The sequence below is a fragment of the Nycticebus coucang genome, chromosome 1, assembly GCF_027406575.1.
Source record: "Nycticebus coucang isolate mNycCou1 chromosome 1, mNycCou1.pri, whole genome shotgun sequence".
Classification (NCBI taxonomy): Eukaryota; Metazoa; Chordata; class Mammalia; order Primates; family Lorisidae; genus Nycticebus; species Nycticebus coucang.
Genome location: NC_069780.1, coordinates 3,558,546 through 3,581,856, shown reverse-complemented (window position 1 = coordinate 3,581,856; position 23,311 = coordinate 3,558,546). Strand labels below are relative to the sequence as shown.

General features: G+C 39.5%; 1 protein-coding gene across 1 annotated transcript in view; it reads left to right on the top strand.

The window, feature by feature from the left end:
- The first annotated feature begins 7,418 nt into the window (after positions 1 to 7,418).
- The window catches only part of ADAMTS3 (ADAM metallopeptidase with thrombospondin type 1 motif 3), a 302,681-nt gene continuing 286,788 nt past the window's right edge, over positions 7,419 to 23,311 (top strand). Inside the window, exons 1-2 of the mRNA XM_053571068.1 lie at positions 7,419 to 7,451; positions 15,261 to 15,357. The gene's annotated coding sequence lies outside the window, so the exon portion shown is untranslated. The remainder of the gene's footprint in view (positions 7,452 to 15,260; positions 15,358 to 23,311) is intronic.

Genomic DNA, 23,311 nt, shown 5'->3' with positions numbered 1-23,311 from the left:
GCTTTTCTAAAATACAATAAAACTTAATTATTATAAAGTGAAACGAAGGAAACTGCATACAAACCACAAGCCCGTATTTTTGAGATTAGATTCAGCATCATAAAATCATGTTTTTTTTTTTTTTTATTGTTGGGGATTCATTGAGGGTACAATAAGCCAGGTTACACTGATTCCAATTGTTAGGTAAAGTCCCTCTTGCAATCATGTCTTGCCCCCATAAAGTGCGACACACACCAAGGCCACCCCCAGCCCTCTTTCTGCTTCCCCCCCATAACCTTAATTGTCATTAATTGTCCTCATATCAAAATTGAGTACATAGGATTCATGCTTCTCCATTCTTGCGATGCTTTACTAAGAATAATGTCTTCCACTTCCATCCAGGTTAATACGAAGGATGTAAAGTCTCCATTTTTTTTTTTATAGCTGAATAGTATTCCATGGTATACATATACCACAGCTTGTTAATCCATTCCTGGGTTGGTGGGCATTTAGGCTGTTTCCACATTTTGGCGATTGTAAATTGAGCTGCAATAAACAGTCTAGTACAAGTGTCCTTATGATAAAAGGATTTTTTTCCTTCTGGGTAGATGCCCAGTAATGGGATTGCAGGATCAAATGGGAGGTCTAGCTTGAGTGCTTTGAGGTTTCTCCATACTTCCTTCCAGAAAGGTTGTACTAGTTTGCAGTTCCACCAGCAGTGTAAAAGTGTTCCCTTCTCTCCACATCCACGCCAGCATCTGCAGTTTTGAGATTTTGTGATGTGGGCCATTCTCACTGGGGTTAGATGATATCTCAGGGCTGTTTTGATTTGCATTTCTCTAATATATAGAGATGATGAACATTTTTTCATGTGTTTGTTAGCCATTCGTCTGTCATCTTTAGAGAAAGTTCTATGCATGTCTCTTGCCCATTGATATATGGGATTGTTGGCTTTTCTTCATGTGGATTAATTTGAGTTCTCTATAGATCCTAGTTATCAAGCTTTTGTCTGATTGAAAATATGCAAATATCCTTTCCCATTGTGTAGGTTGTCTCTTTGCTTTGGTTATTGTCTCCTTAGCTGTACAGAAGCTTTTCAGTTTAATGAAGTCCCATTTGTTTATTTTTGTTGTTGTTGCAATTGCCATGGCAGTCTTCTTCATGAAGTCTTTCCCCAGGCCAAAATCTTCCAGTGTTTTTCATATGCTTTCTTTGAGGATTTTTATTGTTTCATGCCTTAAATTTAAGTCCTTTATCCATCTTGAATCAATTTTTATGAGTGGGGAAAGGTGTGGGTCCAGTTTCAGTCTTTTACATGTAGACATCCAGTTCTCCCAACACCATTTATTGAATAGGGAGTCTTTCCCCCAAGGTATGTTCTTGTTTGGTTTATCAAAGATTAGGTGGTTGTAAGATGTTAGTTTCATTTCTTGGTTTTCAATTCGATTCCAAGTGTCTATGTCTCTGTTTTTGTGCCAGTACCATGCTGTCTTGACCACTGTGTCTTTGTAGTACAGACTAAAATCTGGTATGCTGATGCCCCCAGCTTTATTTTTGTTACTAAGAACTGCCTTAGAAATACGGGTTTTTTTCTGGTTCCATACAAAACGCAGAATCATTTTTTCCAAATCTTGAAAGTACGATGTTGGTATTTTGATAGGTATGGCATTGAATAGGTAGATTGCTTTGGGAAGTATAGACATTTTAACAATGTTGATTCTTCCCATCCATGAGCATGGTATGTTCTTCCATTTGTTAATATCCTCTGCTATTTCCTTTCTGAGGATTTCATAGTTTTCTTTATAGAGGTCCTTCACCTCCTCCGTTAGGTATATTCCTAGGTATTTCATTTTCTTTGAAACTATGGTGAAGGGAGTTGTGTCCTTAATTAGATTCTCATCTTGACTGTTATTGGTGTATACAAAGGCTACTGACTTGTGGACATTGATTTTATATCCTGAAACATTACTGTATTTTTTGATGACTTCTAGGAGTCTTGTGGTTGAGTCTTTGGGGTTCTCTAAGTATAAGATCATGTCGTCAGCAAAGAGGGAGAGTTTGACCTCCTCTGCTCCCATTTGGATTCCCTTTATTTCCTTGTCTTACCTAATTGTATTGGCTAGAACTTCCAGCACTATGTTGAATAGTAAAGGTGACAGAGGACAACCTTGTCTGGTTCCAGTTCTAAGAGGAAAAGCTTTCAGTTTTACTCCATTCAGTAAAATATTGGCTGTGGGTTTGTCATAGATAGCTTCAATCAGTTTTAGAAATGTGCCACCTATGCCTATACTCTAATTAGAAAAGGATGCTGGATTTTATCAAATGCTTTTTCTGCATCTATTGAGAGGATCATGTGATCTTTATTTTTGCCTCTGTTAATATGGTGGATAACGTTTATGGACTTGCGTATGCTAAACCAGCCTTGCATCCCTGGGATGAAGCCTACTTGATCATGATGAATGACTTTTTTGATGATAAGCTGTAATCTATTGGCTAGGATTTTGTTGAGAATTTTTGCATCTATATTCATGAGTGAGATTGGTCTGAAATTCTCCTTTTTGTTTGGGTCTTTTCCTGGTTTTGGTATCAGGGTGATGTTTGCTTCATAGAATGTGTTGGGGAAGATTCCTTCTTCCTCAATTTTTTGGAATAATTTCTGCAGTACAGGAATAAGCTCTTCCTTGAAGGTTTGATAGAATTCTGGAGTGAAGCCATCTGGACCAGGGCATTTTATGGTTGGAAGATTTTTTTATTGTTTCTTTGATCTCAGTGCTTGAAATTGGTCTGTTCAGGAGCTCTGTTTCTTCCTGGCTAAGTCTAGGGAGAGGGTATGATTCCAAATATTGATTGATTTCCTTCACATTGTCAAATTTCTGGGCATAGAGTTTCTGGTAGTATTCAGAGATGATCTCTTGTATCTCTGTGGGATCAGTTGTTATTTCCCCTTTATCATTTCTGATTGAGGTTACTAGAGATTTTACTTTTCTATTCCTCACTAGTCTGGCCAATGGTTTATCTATTTTATTTATTTTTTCAAAAAGCCAACTCCTTGTTTCATTAATTTTCTGAATGATTCTTTTGTTTTCAATTTCATTGATCTCTGATTTTGGATATTTCTTTTCTTCTACTGAGTTTAGGCTTAGATTGTTCTTCTTTTTCCAATTCCATAAGATCTCTTGTGAGATTGTTGATGTGCTCTCTTTCTGTTTTTCGAATGTAGGCATCTAAAGCGATGAATTTTCCTCTCAAAACTGCTTTTGCAGTATCCCACAGGTTTTGGTAGCTTGTGTCTTCATTGTTGTTATGCTCAAGGAAGTTAATGATTTCCTGTTTTATTTCTTCCTGCACACATCTGTTATTCAACAGAAGATTGTTTAATTTCCATGCCTTTGGGTGGGGTCGAGCGTTTTTGTTAGAGTTGAGTTCCACCTTTAGTGCCTTATGGTCTGAGAAGATACAAGGTAAAATTTCAATACTTTTGATTCTGTTGATATTTGTTTTGTGTCCCAGGATGTGATCAATTTTGGAGAATGTTCCATGGGGTGATGAGAAGAATGTATATTCTTTATCTTTGGGATGGAGTGTTCTATATGCGTCTATCAAGCACAGTTGTTCTAGGGTCTCATTTAAATCTCTTATATCTTTGTTTAATTTCTGTTTAGAGGATCTGTCCAGCTCTGTAAGAGGAGTGTTAAAGTCCCCTGTTATGATGGTATTATCAGATATCATATTGCTCAGACTGAGTAAGGTCTGTTTCAAGAATCTGGGAGCATTTAATTGGGTGCATAAATATTTAGAATTGAAATGTCTTCTTGTTGTAGTTTTCCCTTGACCAATATAAAGTGACCATCTTTGTCTTTGACTTTAGTTGCTTTAAATCCACATGTATCTGCAAATAAGATTGCAGCTTCTCCTTTCTTCTGAATTCCATTTGCCTGAAAAATTGTCCTCCAACCCTTGACTCGGAGCTTTAATTTGTCTTTTGAAGCCAGGTGTGTTTCTTGCAGACAGCAAATGGATGGCTTGTGTTTTTTAATCCAGTCAGCCAATCTATGTCTCTTCAGTGGAGAATTCAAGCCATTAACATTTATTGAGATAATTGATAAGTGTGGTAGTATTCTATTCGTCTTATTTTGTGAGAGTCCATTGCTAGTTTTATCTTTTGCATCAGTCTGGAGGTTAGGTTCTGTCCTTTAATTTCTGAGTTCTTACTTTGCTGCTGATCCATTGTGGTGGTCAGTGTGCAGAACAGTTTGAAGTATTTCCTGTAGAGCTGGTCTTGTTGTGGCAAATTTCCTCAATGTTTGTATATCCGTAAATGATTTGATTTCTCCATGAATTTTTAAGCTTAGCTTTGCAGGATACAGAATTTTGGGCTGGAAATTGTTCTGTTTAAGTAGATTAAAGGTAGATGACCATTGTCTTCTTGCTTGGGAAGTTTCATTAGAGAAGTCTGCGGTCACTCTGATGGATTTGCCCCTGTAGGTCAATTGCCGCTTACTCCTGGAAGCTTGCAGAATCTTTTCTTTTGTCTTGACTTTGGACAGGTTCATCACAATGTGTCTTGGAGAAGCTCGGTTAGAGTTGAGGCAACCTGGGGTCCGATAGCCCTCTGAAAGCAGTGTGTCAGAATCTTTGGTGATATTTGGGAAATTTTCTTTTATAATATTCTCTAGTATGGCTTCCATTCCTCTGGGGCATTCTTCTTCCCCTTCTGGAATTCCTATAACTAGTATGTTGGAACGCTTCATAAAGTCCCATAATTCTGACAGTGAATGTTCTGCTTTCTCTCTCTTCTTTTCTGCCTCTTTTACTATCTGAGTTATCTCAAGAACTTTGTCTTCTACCTCTGAAATTCTTTCTTCTGCATGGTCTAACCTGTTGCTGATACTTTCCATTGCATCTTTAAGTTCCCTAATTGACTGTTTCAGTTCCTTCAGCTCTGCTATATCCTTTTTATATTCTTCATATCGTTCATCTCTTATTTGATTCTGTTTTTGGATTTCCTTTTGGTTATTTTCCACTTTATTAGCAGTTTCCTTCATTGTTTCCATCATTTCTTTCTTTGTTTTCAACATGTGTATTCTAAATTCCCTTTCTGTCATTCCTAACCTTTCTTTATGGGTGGAATCCTCTGCAGTGGCTACCTCATGGTCCCTTGGCGGGGTTGTTCTGGACTGTTTCTTCATGTTGCCTGGAGTTTTGTGCTGATTCTTCCTCATGAGTGATTTCTTTTATCTGTTTCCTTGCCCTAATTTTCCTTTCACTTCCTCTTGCTCTTTTAGTTCCCATGCCTGTGGACTAAGGGTTACAGGACCAGAAGGGTGAGAAGGTTGAAGAGCAAAAAAGGAATGAAAGAAAGGAGGACCGAGTGATAAGAAAAATAGAGAAAGGAGAGGGGGTGGGTAAAAGGAATATTGACAAAAAGAAGAGAGGCACAGAAAGAGGGAGACAGAGCAATATAGGTGTACAGTAGGGTACTTTGACAAAACCTTAAAAAAAACCCACCTTCTGGTGGTGCCCAGTTGGGTGGTTCCCTTGAGGTCAGCAGCTCTTTGCTAACCTGATCAGATACAGTACCCCACCTCCACCAATTAGAGAGGAAAGACAAAAATGCTATAAATCAAACCAAAACAAGCAAACAGAAAACTTTACGGGATAAAATTGGGTGAAAAACCAAATAATAGTGGTAGAAACACTAGCAAAAATGAAGTTCTAGTTATTGAAAATGGCAGCAATGGGAAATTATAATTAAACTAGAAAAAATTGAGAAAAAAAAGGATCTATATGGAAAAGGTTGAAATTAAAAAACAAAACAATATCAACAACATGAAAATAAAGGAAAAAAACCAACCAAACCAAAAGAAAAAAAAAAACACAACCAAAGACAAAGCAGTATGTGTATGTTATTGAATATTGTCTGGGCAACGCATGGTCTTCTGGGGTATGAGATGTTAATCACAGTTCTGATACGACTGGAGGCTGCTGATTTCTCAAACCCCAGCAGGTAGATACCCTAAATCTCTCTTCAGCCCACTTAAAAGGCACTTTGAACTTGTAAACTTGCTGAGCAGAAGCTTTCCCAGGATAGTGCTTGTCGCTGGAATCACTGCTGAAGTGGCTATCCACTTACCCAGTGTGCCAAAACCGGTCTCATTCTGCCCCTGAGGGTTAGGGCTGCAAGGCGGCTCAGACCCCACCCTTAGGCTACTTGGTCGCTGGGTTACCAGCTCCCACCCGATTCTAGCTCTGTGACCCTGAGTGCGGAGCTTCTCGGGGCAGATTGCTCACAATGGCTCCCTGTGACCCACAGCCAAACACTATTAGCTCCATCTGGCTCAGCGGCTCAGACTGGGGCCCTAGACAACGGCCAAAGTTCTCCGCACTCCTGCTCAGGCTCTCCCCAAGGCAGTTCAACTGAGTGCCAAGTCCAAAGACACCAAAACAGTTCACAGGTAAGGCCTTTCTGGTTTGCAGTCTCGCTGCTACTGAACTTACAGTTGCGGGCGGGTTTAGACAGATTGAACACACACGACCACTTGCCGTTATTCCACTGTTTTATTCCTCCTCTTGGGATCCAGAAGTCTCTCGCTGACTCCCTGTATCCTCACAGGGGTGATAATAGGCAGATCCCACCAGCCAGAGATGCCTGGAGTCCTATCTCCCCAGACTCACGGTGCCCAGATGCAAGGAAGCTGTTACTCGGCCGCCATCTTGCTCCACCCCATAAAATCATGTTTTAATAAGTGTTATCAGAACCAGCATAAGAAAAAAAAAATTACAAAACTGTTTTACTTCATTGAAAGTATGTATGTGGGCAGTTGGCACACCTGTGCAGTGAGCTGTGCCTGCACCTCACCCCGGCATGTGGCCACATTAGCTGCCACACAAGTCTCTTGTCACTTTCACACATGGGCCTCGGCCCAGGGACCACACCTTGTGTAGCTTGCACATTGTTCCAGGAAGAGAACGGCAGATGTCACATTGGTCATGATAAGAAGTTAAGATTTCATTCTAAGTCAAGGCAGTTGGTAAGTTAATTATAATGTAAACAGCCAGGCCTGGTAGCTTACACCTATGATCTCAGCAACATGGGGAGACTGAGGCAGGAGGATCACAGGAGCCGAGGAGTTCAAGGCTGCAGAGAGCTGTGATTCAGTAGTGTATGCCAGACCCCTTCTCAATAATAATAATAATAATAATGATATGAAAAATAATAACAAGAATAAAGATTTGTTTTTCAAGTCTGTTGTTAATGAAATAAGATTCTCTTTATTGTAAGCTTCCTAAAAGCTTAGGTCTCAGTAGGGTGAGCTCAGTATAGAAAGTGTCTGTGATGGTAAAATGTTCCTATTTCTTGTGGTTCTCACCATCTCCGTATCACCAACTGGTGCTTCCTTTTAGGGCGTGCTGACGAGTGAGGCCTAGGTGGGCAGACAAGAGAACTTAGCTCTACTCCGGCTTTGACTTGGGTAAGTTTCTTCAAATTTCTGGGTCTTACCTTTCTCACTTGTAGAAAAAGATAGGATAGAAGTCTAGCTATGTCCAGGGTATTTCGAATTCCACAATTTTATATATTTGTGGTCCTAATTAAGCCTTTTTTCAATGGCATAAACATCAGAAGGAAATGAACATGTTGAATTTAAAATTAAAGTAATTAAAATAATTTCAAATTATATTTGATTAACCAAAAACAATTCTTCTCAAACTAATCAAAATAATAATTTGATTTTAGTGGCATGAAACTGTTAGCACATCCTTAAATAGCGAGCATTACTAATAATAATCATACTGTGTCTCTGCACAGGGTTTGTTATTAAGGAAAGTTTTTTAGCTCGCGCTGGTAGTATTTGTATTTGTTCACTTTCTAGCTCTTTTATTCTTATTTTGGTCCTCTTCATTGTGTTCCAGACTTCAGGTTTATGGATTTCTATATAGGTACTCTGTGCTAACTTATAGGTGTACCCAAAATAATAATTTTAAATGTAAATTTTAAAATGACTTAAGATGTTCTGGAAATTATCCATTCATCAATTAAATATCTATTGAATGCCGTGTTAAATATTAGAATAATAAAAAATACAATGGTATGAAATCATTCCTGTAAGATTAGGAGAGAAATTCTCAAAGCAGGTCATTATAATGGTTAAAATTATTATTATTATTATTTTTTTTTATGTAGTTTTTGGCCGGGGCTGGGTTTGAAACTGCCACCTCCTGCACATGGGGCGGGTGCCCTACTTCTTTGAGCCACAGGCACCACCCAACGGTTAAAATTTTTTAATAGGAAAAAGTACAAAGTGCTATGGGAACCCTGAGACTGATTAACTCTGCCAGAAGAGTTAAGAGTTGGGAATATTTGAATGGGTCTTGGAAATATTTTGGTTAAGAGAAAAATCTTGTGCATAGATGCTCAGGCAGCTATATTCATAGACAGAGATGTGTGGGAAAAGACAGGTGGTCTGAGAGGCTTTTGGAAGCAATAGGCACATTCTGCCAGAGTTAGGTTTTGAAGATTCTCTGTTGTGTTTTCAAATTTGGAAATTATTCTGTAATAAATCTGTTTAGAGATTTAAGCAGGGATATGAGAAGAGTTATTGAAAGCCAATTCTGCCAGACCTCTTAGCAATGTTACCTGATTGAATCTTGAGGAATCTTTCAGGTGTAATACTTTTGACTTTCTAGCTTTCAAATAAGGAAGCTGAAGTTCAGCAAGGTTAGTTAATTTCCCCAAAGTAACAGAACTAGGAAGGGGCAGAGCTGGATCCGGATGTGATTGTTTGAATTCCCAGTTCCACTTTCCCCTTCAGCAGGCAGACTGCAGAAGCTGAGAGTGTTGGTGGGAAAAGTCCTCCTCGGCCAGCCATCCGGCCACCCAACTTTCTCCTTCAGGAAGGTTTTGTCAACCAGTGTGATGAAAATGTGTCAAACTGGTTTTATAAAACCAGTGTATGGTGCCCCATGATTGCATTAATGTGCACAGCTATGATTTAATAATTCAAAAAAAAAAAAAAAAGGTTGGGGGAGTTGGAATTTACCCAACCTAGGGATGTTGAACCCTTCATATCAACAGTGGCCTCAGGGGCCTGGAGCTGGCTGTCTAGTGTGGCAGGTCTGGCTGAGCAGCTCCCAGGCTCCCAGGACAAACTTAATGAAATTCAAGTGAGTGTTGTCACCCAGGCCTGACAGGCCCAGTTGTGTGCAGCTGAATAATTGAGTTGTGTGGGTTTTTTTCTTTGCCTTCTTGGTGGCAGGCTTTTTTTTGGGGAGGGGGGGAGAGTTTTGTTTTGTTTTCTTTGGGTTTCTAAAGATGACCCTGACACTTCTCATAAAGCTGTTTTCTAGTAGAACCACCCTCCATCAAAGAGACACAGTGTGGTTGCCAGGCTACCGTGAGAAAAAAGAACTCTGGAGTGACAATGCCGACCTTTCCTCTGAGTATCCAGGGTCCATACTTGTTCAGCACAAAAGTACCTCCCAGAGATCTCACAGCTAGAAACCACAGTTTAGCTACCTGAGCCCCAGACTGTCAGACAGGGAGGCTTGACCTCACTGGGTGGAGGCTTATTGAGATGATGGAAAAACAAACCATATCAAATTGGTAGTAGGGAAAAGAAGAGGTCACTCAGAGATTCTTTTAAAAGTATCACTCATGATACATATAGATGAAAGTAATTAAGGAGTATTTTTCCCATGTAGCCCTTTGATAACAGTAAAAAAAAAAAAAGATAACTTGTTGATAGAAAGGAGCAGAGATTTTGCATTGTTCACTTACCTGTTCAGGGACATTTGCAGTTGTGCCTGGATCGTATGAGCCTGCAGTACCTCTGATTTGGGCTTTCAGATTTTTTTTTTGAGATGATCCTTTTTCTTCTGGCTTTATAAATATAAAACTTACAGCTCAGGGGCTCTGCAGTTCCCACTTGCATGGTCAGAAATCATCTAATCTTTGTATTAATTTTCCTGTGTCCAGTATTAATTCTCAGTATGAAGTATAAAATATATATATAAGAGAGAACAAAAATATTTCTGTTGTTTTTGACATATGCAATCACTCCTTGAAAGAATTTGGACTGGTAGGAATTTTCAATTTTTTAACAGCATATAGATTTTTACAGAGGGACTTAGGCTTGAAAATGCTTGAATATATTTCACTAAAGTAGATCAGGCTGTGGTCCAGAGTCATTGCAGTGTGTATAAATAAGGTGTGCACAATATACAAAGTTTCTTTCTTTTGAAAATATTTTGATCTTCTAGTTTTTTCCAACCTGATAATGATATGGCACTCTACAGTTCATAAAATATTATTTTTCACATGGATTATTTTTATATTATTTTATGTCTAATTCCTATGACACAGATTGGGGAAGATATTGTTGTCACATTTTACGTATGATGAAATGGAGAGTAAGTGACTATCCAAAGCCACACATTACCTCTGCCAAAACTAAATATTTTCTACAAACATTCTGGGCCTTGTCCACCATGGGGGGGTGGGTGAGGGGCTCTGACCTCGGTGATTCAGTTTGTCTTCTGCTTTTTTATTTTTTTTTTTAATTTTTTTTTATTAAATCATAACTGTATACAATGATATGATTATGGGGCATCATACACTCACTTCATAAACCATTTGACACATTTTTATCACAGTGGTTAACATAGCCTTTCCGGCGTTATCTCAGTTACTGTGCCAAAACATTTACATTCTACATTTACCAAGTTTCGCAAATACCCCTGTAATATGCACCACAGGTGTGATCCCACCGATTCCCCTCCCTCTACCCACCCCCCCCCTTTCCCACTTCCCCCTATTGTTAAGTTGTAGCTGGGTTATAGCTTTCATGTGAGAGTCCCAAATTAGTTTCATAGTAGGGCTGTGTACATTGGGTATTTTTTCTTCCATTCTTGGGATACTTTACTAAGAAGAATATGTTCCAGCTCCATCCATGTAAACATGAAAGAGGTAAAGTCTCCATCTTTCTTTAAGGCTGCATAGTATTCCATGGTATACATATACCACAATTTATTAATCCATTCGTGGATCGATGGACACTTGGGCTTTTTCCATGACTTAGCTATTATGAATTGGGCTGCAATAAACATTCTGGTACAAATATCTTTGTTATGTTGTGATTTTTGGTCTTCTGGGTATATGCCCAGCAGAGGAATTACAGGATTGAATGGCAGATCTATTTTTAGATCTCTGAGTGTTCTCCATATATCTTTCCAAAAGGAATGTATTAATTTGCATTCCCACCAGCAGTGCAGAAGTGTTCCCTTTTCTCCGCATCCACGCCAGCATCTCTGGTCTTGAGATTTTGTGATATAGGCTAGTCTCATTGGAGTTAGATGATATCTCAAAGTAGTTTTGATTTGCATTTCTCTGATGATTAAAGATGATGAGCATTTTTTCATATGTCTGAAGGCCAATCGATAGTGATCAAAACAGCATGGTATTGGCACAAAAACAGAGAAGTAGATATCTGGAACAGAATAGAGAACCAAGAGATGAATCCAGCTACTTACCGCTATTTGATTTTTGACAAGCCAATTAAAAACATTCAGTGGGGAAAAGATACCCTATTTAACAAATGGTGCTGGGTGAACTGGCTGGCAACCTGCAGAAGACTGAAATTGGACCCACACCTTTCACCATTAACTAAGATAGACTCTCATTGGATTAAAGATTTAAACTTAAGACATGAAACTATAAAAATACTAGAGGAGAATGCAGGGAAAACCCTTGAAGAAATTGGTCTGGGTGAGTATTTCATGAGGAGAACCCCCCGGGCAATTGAAGCAGCTTCAAAAATACACTACTGGGACTTGATCAAACTAAAAAGCTTCTGCACAGCTAAGAACACAGTAAGCAGAGCAAGCAGACAGCCCTCAGAATGGGAGAAGATATTTGCAGGGTATAACTCTGACAAAGGTTTAATAACCAGAATCCACAGAGAACTCAAACGCATCAGCAAGAAAAAAACAAGGGATCCCATCGCAGGCTGGGCAAGGGATTTGAAGAGAAACTTCTCTTCTGCTTTTTTAATTGAAAAAAAATGTTTTTAGACCATTTGGTCCTCTCTGGACCTCTGAAGATCTTTCTAAAATACCTACGCTCTGCCTGTGTTGGTCAACACGTCTCTCTGCTTCTCCTCTCTCATCAGAGAACATTACATGAAGTTTTAAGTGTTCTTTATAAAAATTATCAAAATGTGACTAATTGGTGAATTTGCAACTTTGTCAGAGGTGTTATGTTGAAAATCCTGTGAAACTTATAGAGTAATTATCAGACAACTAACACATCTGGTGGCGTTAACTTAATGGAGCATTTTTTTTTTATTAAATCATAACTGTATACATTGATATGATCATGGGGCATCATACACTCGCTTCATAAACCATTTGACACATTTTTATCACAGTGGTTAACATAGCCTTTCCGGCGTTATCTCAGTTACTGTGCCAAAACATTTACATTCTACATTTACCAAGTTTCGCAAATACCCCTGTAAGATGCACCACAGGTGTGATCCCACCGATCCCCCTCCCTCTACCCACCCCCCTTCCCACTTCCCCCTATTGTTAAGTTGTAGCTGGGTTATAGCTTTCATGTGAGAGTCCCAAATTAGTTTCATAGTAGGGCTGTGTACATTGGGTACTTTTTCTTCCATTCTTGGGATACTTTACTAAGAAGAATATGTTCCAGCTCCATCCATGTAAACATGAAAGAGGTAAAGTCTCCATCTTTCTTTAAGGCTGCATAGTATTCCATGGTATACATATACCACAATTTATTAATCCATTCGTGGATCGATGGGCACTTGGGCTTTTTCCATGACTTAGCTATTATGAATTGGGCTGCAATAAACATTCTGGTACAAATATCTTTGTTATGTTGTGATTTTTGGTCTTCTGGGTATATGCCCAGCAGAGGCATTACAGGATTGAATGGCAGATCTATTTTTAGATCTCTGAGTGTTCTCCATATATCTTTTCAGATCAGGAACCAGACAAGGCTGCCCATTGTCTCCATTGCTTTTCAACATTGTAATGGAAGTTTTAGCCACCGCAATTAGGGAAGAAAAGGCGATCAAGGGTATCCATATAGGGTCAGAAGAGATCAAACTCTCGCTCTTCGCAGATGATATGATTGTGTATCTGGAAAACACTAGGGACTCTACTACAAAACTCCTAGAAGTGATCAAGGAATACAGCAGCGTCTCAGGTTACAAAATCAACATTCATAAATCGGTAGCCTTTATATACACCAACAACAGTCAAGTTGAAAAAGCAGTTAAGGACTCTATTCCATTCACAGTAGTACCAAAGAAGATGAAATATTTGGGAATTTACCTAACAAAAGACATGAAAGATCTCTATAAAGAGAACTATGAAACTCTAAGAAAAGAAATAGCTGAAAATGTTAACAAATGGAAAAACATACCATGCTCATGGCTGGGAAGAATCAACATTATCAAAATGTCCATACTACCCAAAACTTAATGGAGCATTAATGAGCACCAACTGTATGCCAGACAGGTCTGACAGCCAGAGCTGCAGCAGTGAGCAAGGTGTCCTCCCCATGAGGGGGAAGAGGTCGGAACAGACCAACAAAGGAGGCTGGGCTCCTTGGTGGTTGGCACAGTTTTTAAAATGTCTGCAAATGATTCTGAAGTTCTACCAGTTGTATTTGGGATGTAACCCAAGGCTTTCCTCCCAAATCAGGGGATTTCTGTAGCCTGGTCTATAGAGTCTTAGGGCATAAACCATATCTGACCTCCTCCCTATGTTGACCACCTCCTTAAATTGACCTCATTTTCACAGACCCCGCGTGCACCACATGGACGTCTCAGTCCAGCAGCCCAGTTCCTTATGCTGCCCACCTCTCTGTGTTGACCAGTCTGTTACAGTCCCTTGGGTTGTCAACTCACGGAGAGTCTACTGGACGAATATTCCCTTTATAAATATCTTTTGAAAAACCTGGTATTGAGAAATTCATATAGTCTATCAAATTTGGCTATAAAACCCAGTGGGCACTCTTCTGGAAAAATTTTAACTGGGAAGTTGTTTTATGAGCCAAGTCAATATTTGAAACAGGGAACTTAATCCGTAGAATTGGCTAGACAGGTTAGACAGGGGCTGAAAAGCTAGAGAGGTCAGTGGGGCAGAGGGTAGCAACAAGAGGTTGTTAGGACTGCCGCTGGCTGGAGGGGAAAGGGGAAGTTCCAGGAGGAGCCTGGGCTGTCTGGCAGCAACTGCAGCCCTGGGGTGGAGATGCAGCCGCAGGCAGAGGGTGAAGTGGCTTCTCCCTCCCTGTGGCCCTCCCCTCCCATCCCAAAGGGAACTGAGCCAGTGGATAAGGGCTGTGAGAAAGACAAGGCTGCAGGAATTTAGGCCCCTTTGGACACAGGAGAGAGCAGATAAAGAGAAGAAATGAATTCAGTGGACACAGAGGCAGGACTTTTCTTTGTCCAGAATAGAATGGAACGAAACTGCTTAGTTTCAAATCCTAGCTTTGCCAGTTACTTAATCTCTCGAAGCCTCACTTTTTTCATTTGTAAAACGAGGGCCAAGGGGAAATGGCATTCTATAACTAGTAAGACCGTGGCGAAGATTAAATGAAATACTGTGTACCTCATCAGTAGTGTTATTTAGGTGTGTACAGCAACATGCGGGTGTTGTGAGAAATATGACGAAGCCAGCACCGCTCTCAGAGTTGCGTGTGGTTTGATCTCGGAGGGAAACACATTTACACCGAACACAAAGGCGGAGAGGTGAATGTCGTGTTGTGCTCAGTACGGTGTGTGGAGCCGCTCTGCCGCGCTTTCAGGCTGCAAACTAGAGTGCTGGTACTATGTGTAGTGATTAAGACCTTGAAACCCCAGACGCCTGACCAGTGTTCAAATGTCCTATCTACATTTGTAAGAGCGCAGTTTATTTTTATGTATGTTTTCTGATTATAAAAGTAATGAAACTCTTTATAGGAAATTGATAAAATACAGAAAACTACAATAAAAAAACAAGTTGTTGATAATCTTACAAGATATTGATGCATGATATTTTGATTTATTTCTACCCATTTCACTTTAGTAATGAATATACATATGATATTTTATTTATAGCATTTAAAACATAATTATATATAACTATAAATTCTGGTATTTGTATTACTATATTGAAAGGACTTCCAAGTGTTATAAAATACCATTTACAAAATAAATTTTTAATTACATAACATTGCATATTACATGACCTTAATTTGTCTATTTTCTTATATGTAGGCCTTGGATGGATTTCCAATTTTTCAAAATTAGAAATAGTGGTGGAGTGTTGTGATGTAAACCAGGGAACTCAAGCTCAAGAACCTTCGGGGAGAAGGTAAGTCTCTAAAAGGCAGCTAAATGGAGTGGTACAGCAACTCGGAACTACGGGGAAATGTATGACCCACATAAACACATTCAAAATACAGCCAAGATACAACAACCACAGATGAGGTCAGGGTTTGGGGTTTGGCAGTCCAGCACATTCCACTCACCCTCCAGCCCTGCTGCCATCATGAGCACAGCTTGCCCTGGGTAGCCCTCTGGTGTCAAAACTACTATGCTTCAGGCACTGTTTTTATCTAAAATCCTCTTAACAATTGTCCCCCAAGTCATTGTTTGCCTTTTATTTCAATCAAGATTATAGGTGTTCCTCAACCCTCCTGTAAGTTGAAAATATGCTAAGTTGAAAGTGCACTCAATGCTGCTAACCGACTGAACATCATAGCTTAGCGTCGCCTACCTCTCATGCGCTCCGAATGCTGAACATTAACCAGCAGTCCAGTAACATCATCTAACACAAAGCCTATTTCATAACAGAGCGTTGAATACTGTACACAGATGGTGTTTTGTAGACATGGTGAAATGGGAAAATACAAAACACAACATCAAAACATCCCTGACAGTCCAGAATGCTGCGGAGTGCCGCTTACTCACTACTGCAGCGTATTGGTTTGTATTCCTGTGGTCACTTGGGCTGACCCAGCATCAAGGCAGTCTCAGGTCACATAATGCCGGGCCAGGAGAGCCCAGAACTCAAGCTTCAGAGCACACGGTATACTGGATGGACAGGGCTTTTGCATCATCAAAAACTCAGAGCATCCTAGGTCAGGGACTGTCTGTATTTTCTCCCATGTGATCAGATTTTTCTCTTTCACTGTTTTTCCTTTTCCCTCGTTTTAATGCAGAGGAATTGGAAGGCGGGTTTTTCATCTTAGCTCCTCATTCTGATTCATGGTGCAAGTCTCTTCCCCGTGACCCTTGTTCTTCCTCCTGCTTTGCCTGATTTTCTCTTCAGCCCATCCATTTTCTTTCTGATTCTGATTTCCTCCTTTTCTAACACTCTTCTTCTCCTGTAACTATGTAAGTAGTAATATGTAAAATCAAGGTTATTTTCAAAATATTTTAATTCTCTGGGAGGCCAAGGCTGGTGGATCACCTGAGCTCTTAGTTTCAAGACCAGCCTGAGCCAGAGCAAGACCTTGGCTCTAAAAATAGCTGGTCATTGTGGTGGGCACCTGTAGTCCCAGCTACTTGGGAGGGTGAGGCAAGAGAATCACTTGACCTCAAGAGTTTGAGGTTGCTGTGAGCTGTGATTCCATGGCACTCTACCGAGGGTGATAAAGTCAGACTCTGTCTCAAAAAAACCAAAAACAATACACACACACACACACACACACATATCTTTTTAAATCTATTATTAAAAATTAAAATTTTCTGCATATATTGTATGGATACAGAATTATCACGTTTTATCTCTCATAAAAATCTTAACTATATTAAGTTACTTTTAGTCATTCTTGGCCCTAGATCATTTTTTTTAGGTGTGTAAATCTACCACCTAATAAAAGATTTGATGTTAAATGGTGATTTTTTTTTTTCAACTCAGTAAAGATGTGATTTCTATTATGAACTCAATGGTGCATGAGGGCCTCATTAGGGTATTGTAATAAAATATGAGGAATGGAGTAAAGGTAGCTCACACGATGACAGAAATAAATATAATACAATGTAGAAAATGCCAATTGCTGTAGGAGAAGTATAAACAATCTAGGTTGAAGATCAAAAAGAAAGACATCACGTCCAACTGGAGAGGTAGAGACCTCACCTCCATGATGAGAGACCGTTGGAGGTGAACTTTGAAGGACCTGCTGTGTGGTTTGACAACATGACCCCATCCATTAGATCTGTCTGCTCAGAAGCCAGTTCCTTAACTTATGGGGTCATCACCTTGATTTTCCTGTGGAGAGAATCCCTCTCTCCCCTCAGGCCATCCGGTCTGGGTGAGGTTAACCCATTATTGTTTCTGGGATGTAGATGTGACCTAAACGTAGCCAGTGGGCAACAATTATTCTAATGCAGTGGAAAGGCATTTTCCTTCTTTGGGGGTTTCTAAATTAGGAAGTATGGAAGTTTATTGTGTGGAGAGATCTTGAAATTAAACTGAAGCCAACACAAAGGAAGGCAGAGTTGAGAGCTGAAGAGTAAAAGAGGGGGATGAGGGGGGAGGATAAAGAGAGAATGAGGATGAGCCTCATGTCTTGATAACTTATTTAACTACCCCCCATCTAGCTGTTCCTCAAATTCGTGTCTAGATATTTCAGCTACACAAGCCAGTAGAATGTCCTATGCTCACGCTTTCGCGCTTTCTTGAATTAGCTTGTAGTTACTAGCTCATAAAAATGCTCTGAAAGGCAGGAATGGGGCAGGGGAGTTTTGTCCGGAGTGAACAACATGGGCAGAAACGTGAAGATGGCAAAGGGGGGCTGTGGTTAGGAGGGACAGTTGTTTAAACTGAACGTAGCACATGGTGCATCCGTACAGGTATGTATATGTGTGTGTGTGGATATGTATATATACACGCTCACATATATATGAAAAGAAGAAAAGGAAGGTGCAAATTATAGATTTTACATAATAGGCCAAGGAATGTGCACTTAGTGTCCAGGCCAGTAGTGTCCCACAGAAATATGTGACCACGTGTGTAATTTTAAATTTCTGTTAATCACTTCTTAAAAGTGAAAGTCATTTTCACAATGTGCTTTAACCCAGCATATTCATAATATGACCATTTCAATATTAATCTCTATTAAAATTATATGATGTTATTTTGCCTTCTGTTTTTGTGCTGTCTTCACAATTGTCTGTGAACCTGACACTCACAGCCCATCTCACTTTGTAGCAACTACATGGTGGGTGATTACAGAAGAGTGACTGTCTTAGGAGCTGGAATCCACAGACAGTTTTGAGTAGGGCTGTTGTGTTATAAGAGTTGTGTTTTAAGAAGTAGAATCTGTCCATGATTTTCAAGATTATTTAGGGGAGGAAAGACTGAAGCAGGAGGCCATTTATCGAATTACATAAATGTTCCGGGGAGTAATCAAAGGAAGCTTGTTAAAGTGGTAGAAATTAGTATTAAATGGAGATTGACTAAAGACTTTTTGGAACTCAATAACCAATAAAATGACTGCATACTCCTGAATATACAGAGTAAAGAAAGTATACACTTTGTTTTTACTTTTCAAAGTTTCATTTTAAAAGTGGTTAAAATGAAGTTTATATCAAAGCACTTTTATCACAAAATAAAAAAGGTTACATGTAAAAAAATACTTTTTGGAAGTCAAAAATATATATAATTTGATGAAAATGTGCTATAAGGTAATAGATTGAGAAATAAAAGAGATACTGATGATTTAAGTTTCCCATCAAGAAAAATAAAGATGTTGGCAAGAATACTTTGGGAGTATAAATGGTGACTTCCACTTGGAAAATGGGGTTTTTGAAAAGTTGCAGGAACTCTAAGTAATAAAGTTCCTGAGGAATTTGAAACTAAGAGTCTGTGCTTCAAAACACAGGGTAGGTAAGAAGTATAGATATGAAAAAACTACACATATAACTATGGAAGTGGAAGTCTTAACATGTGTCCTCGAGCTTGCTTGTCCGTTATCGTCCTGGATTAGGTCAACAGGTGTTCCCGGACAGAAACGGATCAGGCTGTGAAGCATTATGAAGGCAGAAGTGAACCTGGTGGTAAAATGTTTGATAACTTGAAAGAGAACCCCCATTGAGGGAAAGACTCTTCGATTGGAAAAAATCTGAGCATATTTTTAGGCAGAAGATAAAACAACAACAACAACAACAACAACAACAACAAAACCTGTGGAGGAGGAAGTCAAGGTGAGCGTCAGAGTGCCGCAGAGCCAGTCCGCCGAGGTGGGGGATCCAGTCTGTCCTAGTAGCATCTCCTGAGGCCTTGTCCGTACTGAGCACCTGAAGATGTGTTTATGTTGATGTCTGATTTACTTCTCATTACAACTCTGTGAGGCAAAGGAAATGCTCGTATATTTGCAGAGGCAGCGCTGGTGCTGTTAAGATAAGAATTCTCAAAGACGCACTTTCTGGGCTTAGACCCTAGCACCACCTCTAATTGCTGTAAAGCCCCAGGCAAGTGTTCCTCACTAGAAAACAACATCAATCTCAGGAATTTTTGTAAGCCTTCCAGAAGTAACACACTTCACGCCCTTAGTGGCTGATACACAGTAAATATTGTACAGCAGCGGTTCTCAGCTGGGAACAATTCCCCCCCTCCCCCAGCTCAGGGGCGTTTGGCAACGTGTTTAATTGTCATGACAGACACAGGCCATTGGCACCTAGTGAGCGGGGAGGTTGCTACGTGTTCTGCAACGCATGGGACAGCTTCCTGCCACAGACGCAGCAGTGCGAGGCTGAGACGCCCTGTTCTCTATGCGAGCCGTCAGTGCCATATCCACGCAGAGACTAACGAGCAGCGTCAAGTAACAGAGCCAAGGCAACACATCCAGAAATGACAGAATCGGGCTGTGAGCCTCTTTCTTATCATTCCAGCTTTGAACTCTCTTCCAGTGTACTTCTCGTTACAACAAAATTGCTACCCAGAACTTGGTTTCTCATGCTGTTCTCTAACAAAAGGAACCAGGGCTCCTCGGAGAAGTACCTGATTCTCGGGTTAGGACAGGAAATATACAAGATAAGCCTAGGGCACCTGCTAGTGAAATGTTAGAAAAATACCCAAAACAATACAGACACCAGTGATGGCAGTATGTCAAAAGTACCCTGGAGACACCAGAATGAGTCCCAGGGGGCCCAAATGGGAACTATTTTAGCAAGGAGGTGGTGCCTGTTGGGTCATAGTCCAAAGTATAATATAAATACTCTCGAGTCCATATCAGTATAAATAAATGATTGCCTATATAAATTCAAGAGGGACAACCAACAGTCTCCCATGCAGAATTTCAAATAATTTGTGTAGATATTCTATCCTCAAGGAGAAGACTGTCTCCTACTTCTGAAGCGTGGGCTGTGTCTAGTCATTTTTGTCCACAGAGTACAACGTGAAAAAGGGGAAGAAAAAGAGAACTTCGCAGGTGAAAAGCCTGAAGACTGGCTCAGTGATCAGGGTGAATCTCTGTAAGAAGTCACACTGATAGCACCCACCCACCCTCCCCGCAAGGTGGCCACACTGGAGCTTCAACTCTGTGCTCTTCATCCTCAAATTTTATAACTGTCATTAAATCATTAGAAAAATATCAGACAGAACCCACTAGAGGGACATTCTATAAAATGACAAATACTCCTTAAAACCAGCAAGGTTGTGAAAAACAAGGGAAGTAGGAGAAACGGCTGGAGCCGGGAAGAGCCTGAGCAGACTTGCCAACTAGATGTGATGTGGTGTCTTCAGTGAAATCCTGGGGCAGAAAAAGGATGTTAGCACAAAAACAAACAAACAAACAAAGAAATCTGGATAAAGTATAGACTTTAGTTAATAATAATGTGTCAATATTGGCTCATTACTTATGACAAATCTGCCACACTAATGTGAGATGTTAGTAATAGAGGGAATTGGAAGTGGGGCTTATGAGACTTCTCCATACTATCTTTGTGACCTTTGGTAAATTACATACTATTCTAACATAAAAAGCTAAAAAAAAATCCCAGTACGTTTGAATAATTGCCTTTGAGATGGAGGATGGACCTTTTTTCCTTCTTTCCCACAGTCAAAGAGCAAGGTCAGGTTGAGCTTTGAGGAAAGATGGAGGCACTGGGGGACAGATTTTTTTATTATTCTAAGTAAATAATGTACATATAGAATGAAATGTTCTGATACATTTAAGGGATAGAGGACATTACATCCTTGAAGATGGTGTAAAAGATTTGAAATGGTAAATTCAACAGAAATTTTATAGTGAATATCATTAAATACATTGTATAGATTGTTTTAAATTATCAGTGTGGAGAAGAATGAAACAAAGTATATTGAATGTATCTAAGTGCATGTGAAACAAAATCTATTTAAATGACTACTTAAAGTAACCTATTCATGTTGCTTAGATCTAAAGGAAGCTTCAACTCCTCTGCCACCTTAGGATTCAGCTGACATTACAGAACAAGTGGCTCAGGATTATCACTACTTAAGAGCAGTGGTTCTCAACCTTCCTAATGCCACAGCCCTTTAATACAGTTCTCTGGGTCACGACCCACAGGTTGTGAATCGCTGACTTAGAGCAACAGAGAGGCATCTGCGGGTGCAGGCTGTTTAGCAGATAATACCCTGTCTATCTAATATCTCGGCTTTTTCCCCCCTGTCTTACTAAAAGAGTCAATTTGGTTAAGCTAGGCAGCCAGCCTACTTGAAATAATTCAATATTCCAGACATCTTTGAAACTAGTGGTAGTCATACAACACAGAAATTGCCAATGAGGCTTACAGAGAATTTGCTGAATTTGGGAAAGGTTTTGTTTTCTTGCTTATAGGTGCCAACTGTCCATCACTGATTTCTCCCCCCTTCCTCCTCATAGAAGTTTCTATACCTGAAGTGTAGCAATAATTTTGTAACCATAAGGCTGTAATCCTGAGGATGAGACCCAGAAAGATGGACAGACAGGTCCTTGCTAGTATTTTTAGCACTAGCCTGAATGGTTTTCTTATTATTATTGAGACAAATAGGGTCATTCCTGGTGAGGTTCTATTCCATGCAGTCAGAAGTCTTCCTTACTGAGACAGTTTCCCAAACTGAGCAGTTTCAGGGAAGACCCTCTCCCCCCCATCAAGAATGCAGCAGTATAGATTTAGTGAATCTGATCAGTTAATAATCTGACAATCAATGATCTGGTAATCTAGCTTTCATGTAGCCACTTTCCCTTCTTAACTTAGAAGAAACGGATTTATTAGGTGGTGGTGGTGGATCATGGCACCTCTGCCTGTGTTTCCTTGTTAGCCTTAGGCCTGTCTTTATACCTAGAGAATGTGATAAAGAATTTGTAGCAAGTACATTTTTAATATTATTATCTGTTAAAATTTGATTTAAGATAATACATTTTCAAATGTACAAATGTTCATTATGTATTGTCATACATAATGACTTCTGTACCTTTACCAAAGAGTTAATATAAATAAAACAAATAGATAAACAAAAATCAAGTGAAACCAAATCAGACCACGTGCACTTAAAGATGGAGGCCTTTCCTCAGAAGTCTCAGAACAGAGTGTGGTGAGTTGAATTATGAATTTGTGTGTGAATGAATTACTGTCCACGCATGGTTAGTATCTCAAATTAAATGAGAAATGTTTGTATTTTGGTGCATTCACATGAATGCTTTCTTTTTTATATTTTATGACAGTTTGCAGGTAAAGGTGCTTGAGATGCTTGTGAGGAATTAGATACTAGAAGCTTAGGAGGGATAACTTTTCTTGGAAGAAAGAAGATAATAAGAAAGAGGATCTAAAAAGATATATTTCTGATGACTTATCTTAAGAAAATCGTAATCATATATGTTTTTAAATTTGCATATATTTTACCAAAAGCATTCAACTCATTTATTCATTTTTTATTTTACTGTTAAGAAAGCATTTATGTCTTATAATCATGCTGTTAACAGTTTCTATCTACGAATGAAATTATTCCCTTTGTTATAAAAGGTGAACTTCTGGTATGGTCTATTCTTTGGATTTAAAATATAATTCTTTTATGTACAGTGAGGCAGAATATATTATTGATCCACAGAGAGAAACATGACTTCTCTGAGCAAAAAGGCTGAAGAGATCTCTGAGGTGCTCGGTCAAAATTCTCTTTGCCACTGTTTTGGAAGTTGCCAGAAGCTGGGGAAATGTAGAGGGAGCATGTGCTCCTATGTGACTTTCCTTCCACTCGTGGACCAAAGTAAGTCGAGCATTTTTTCAGATGTCCTGGACAGGCTGACCCAGTTATTAAGCTCTGTTTTCAGAGACATCACATAGGGTGAGTGGAGCATCATTTT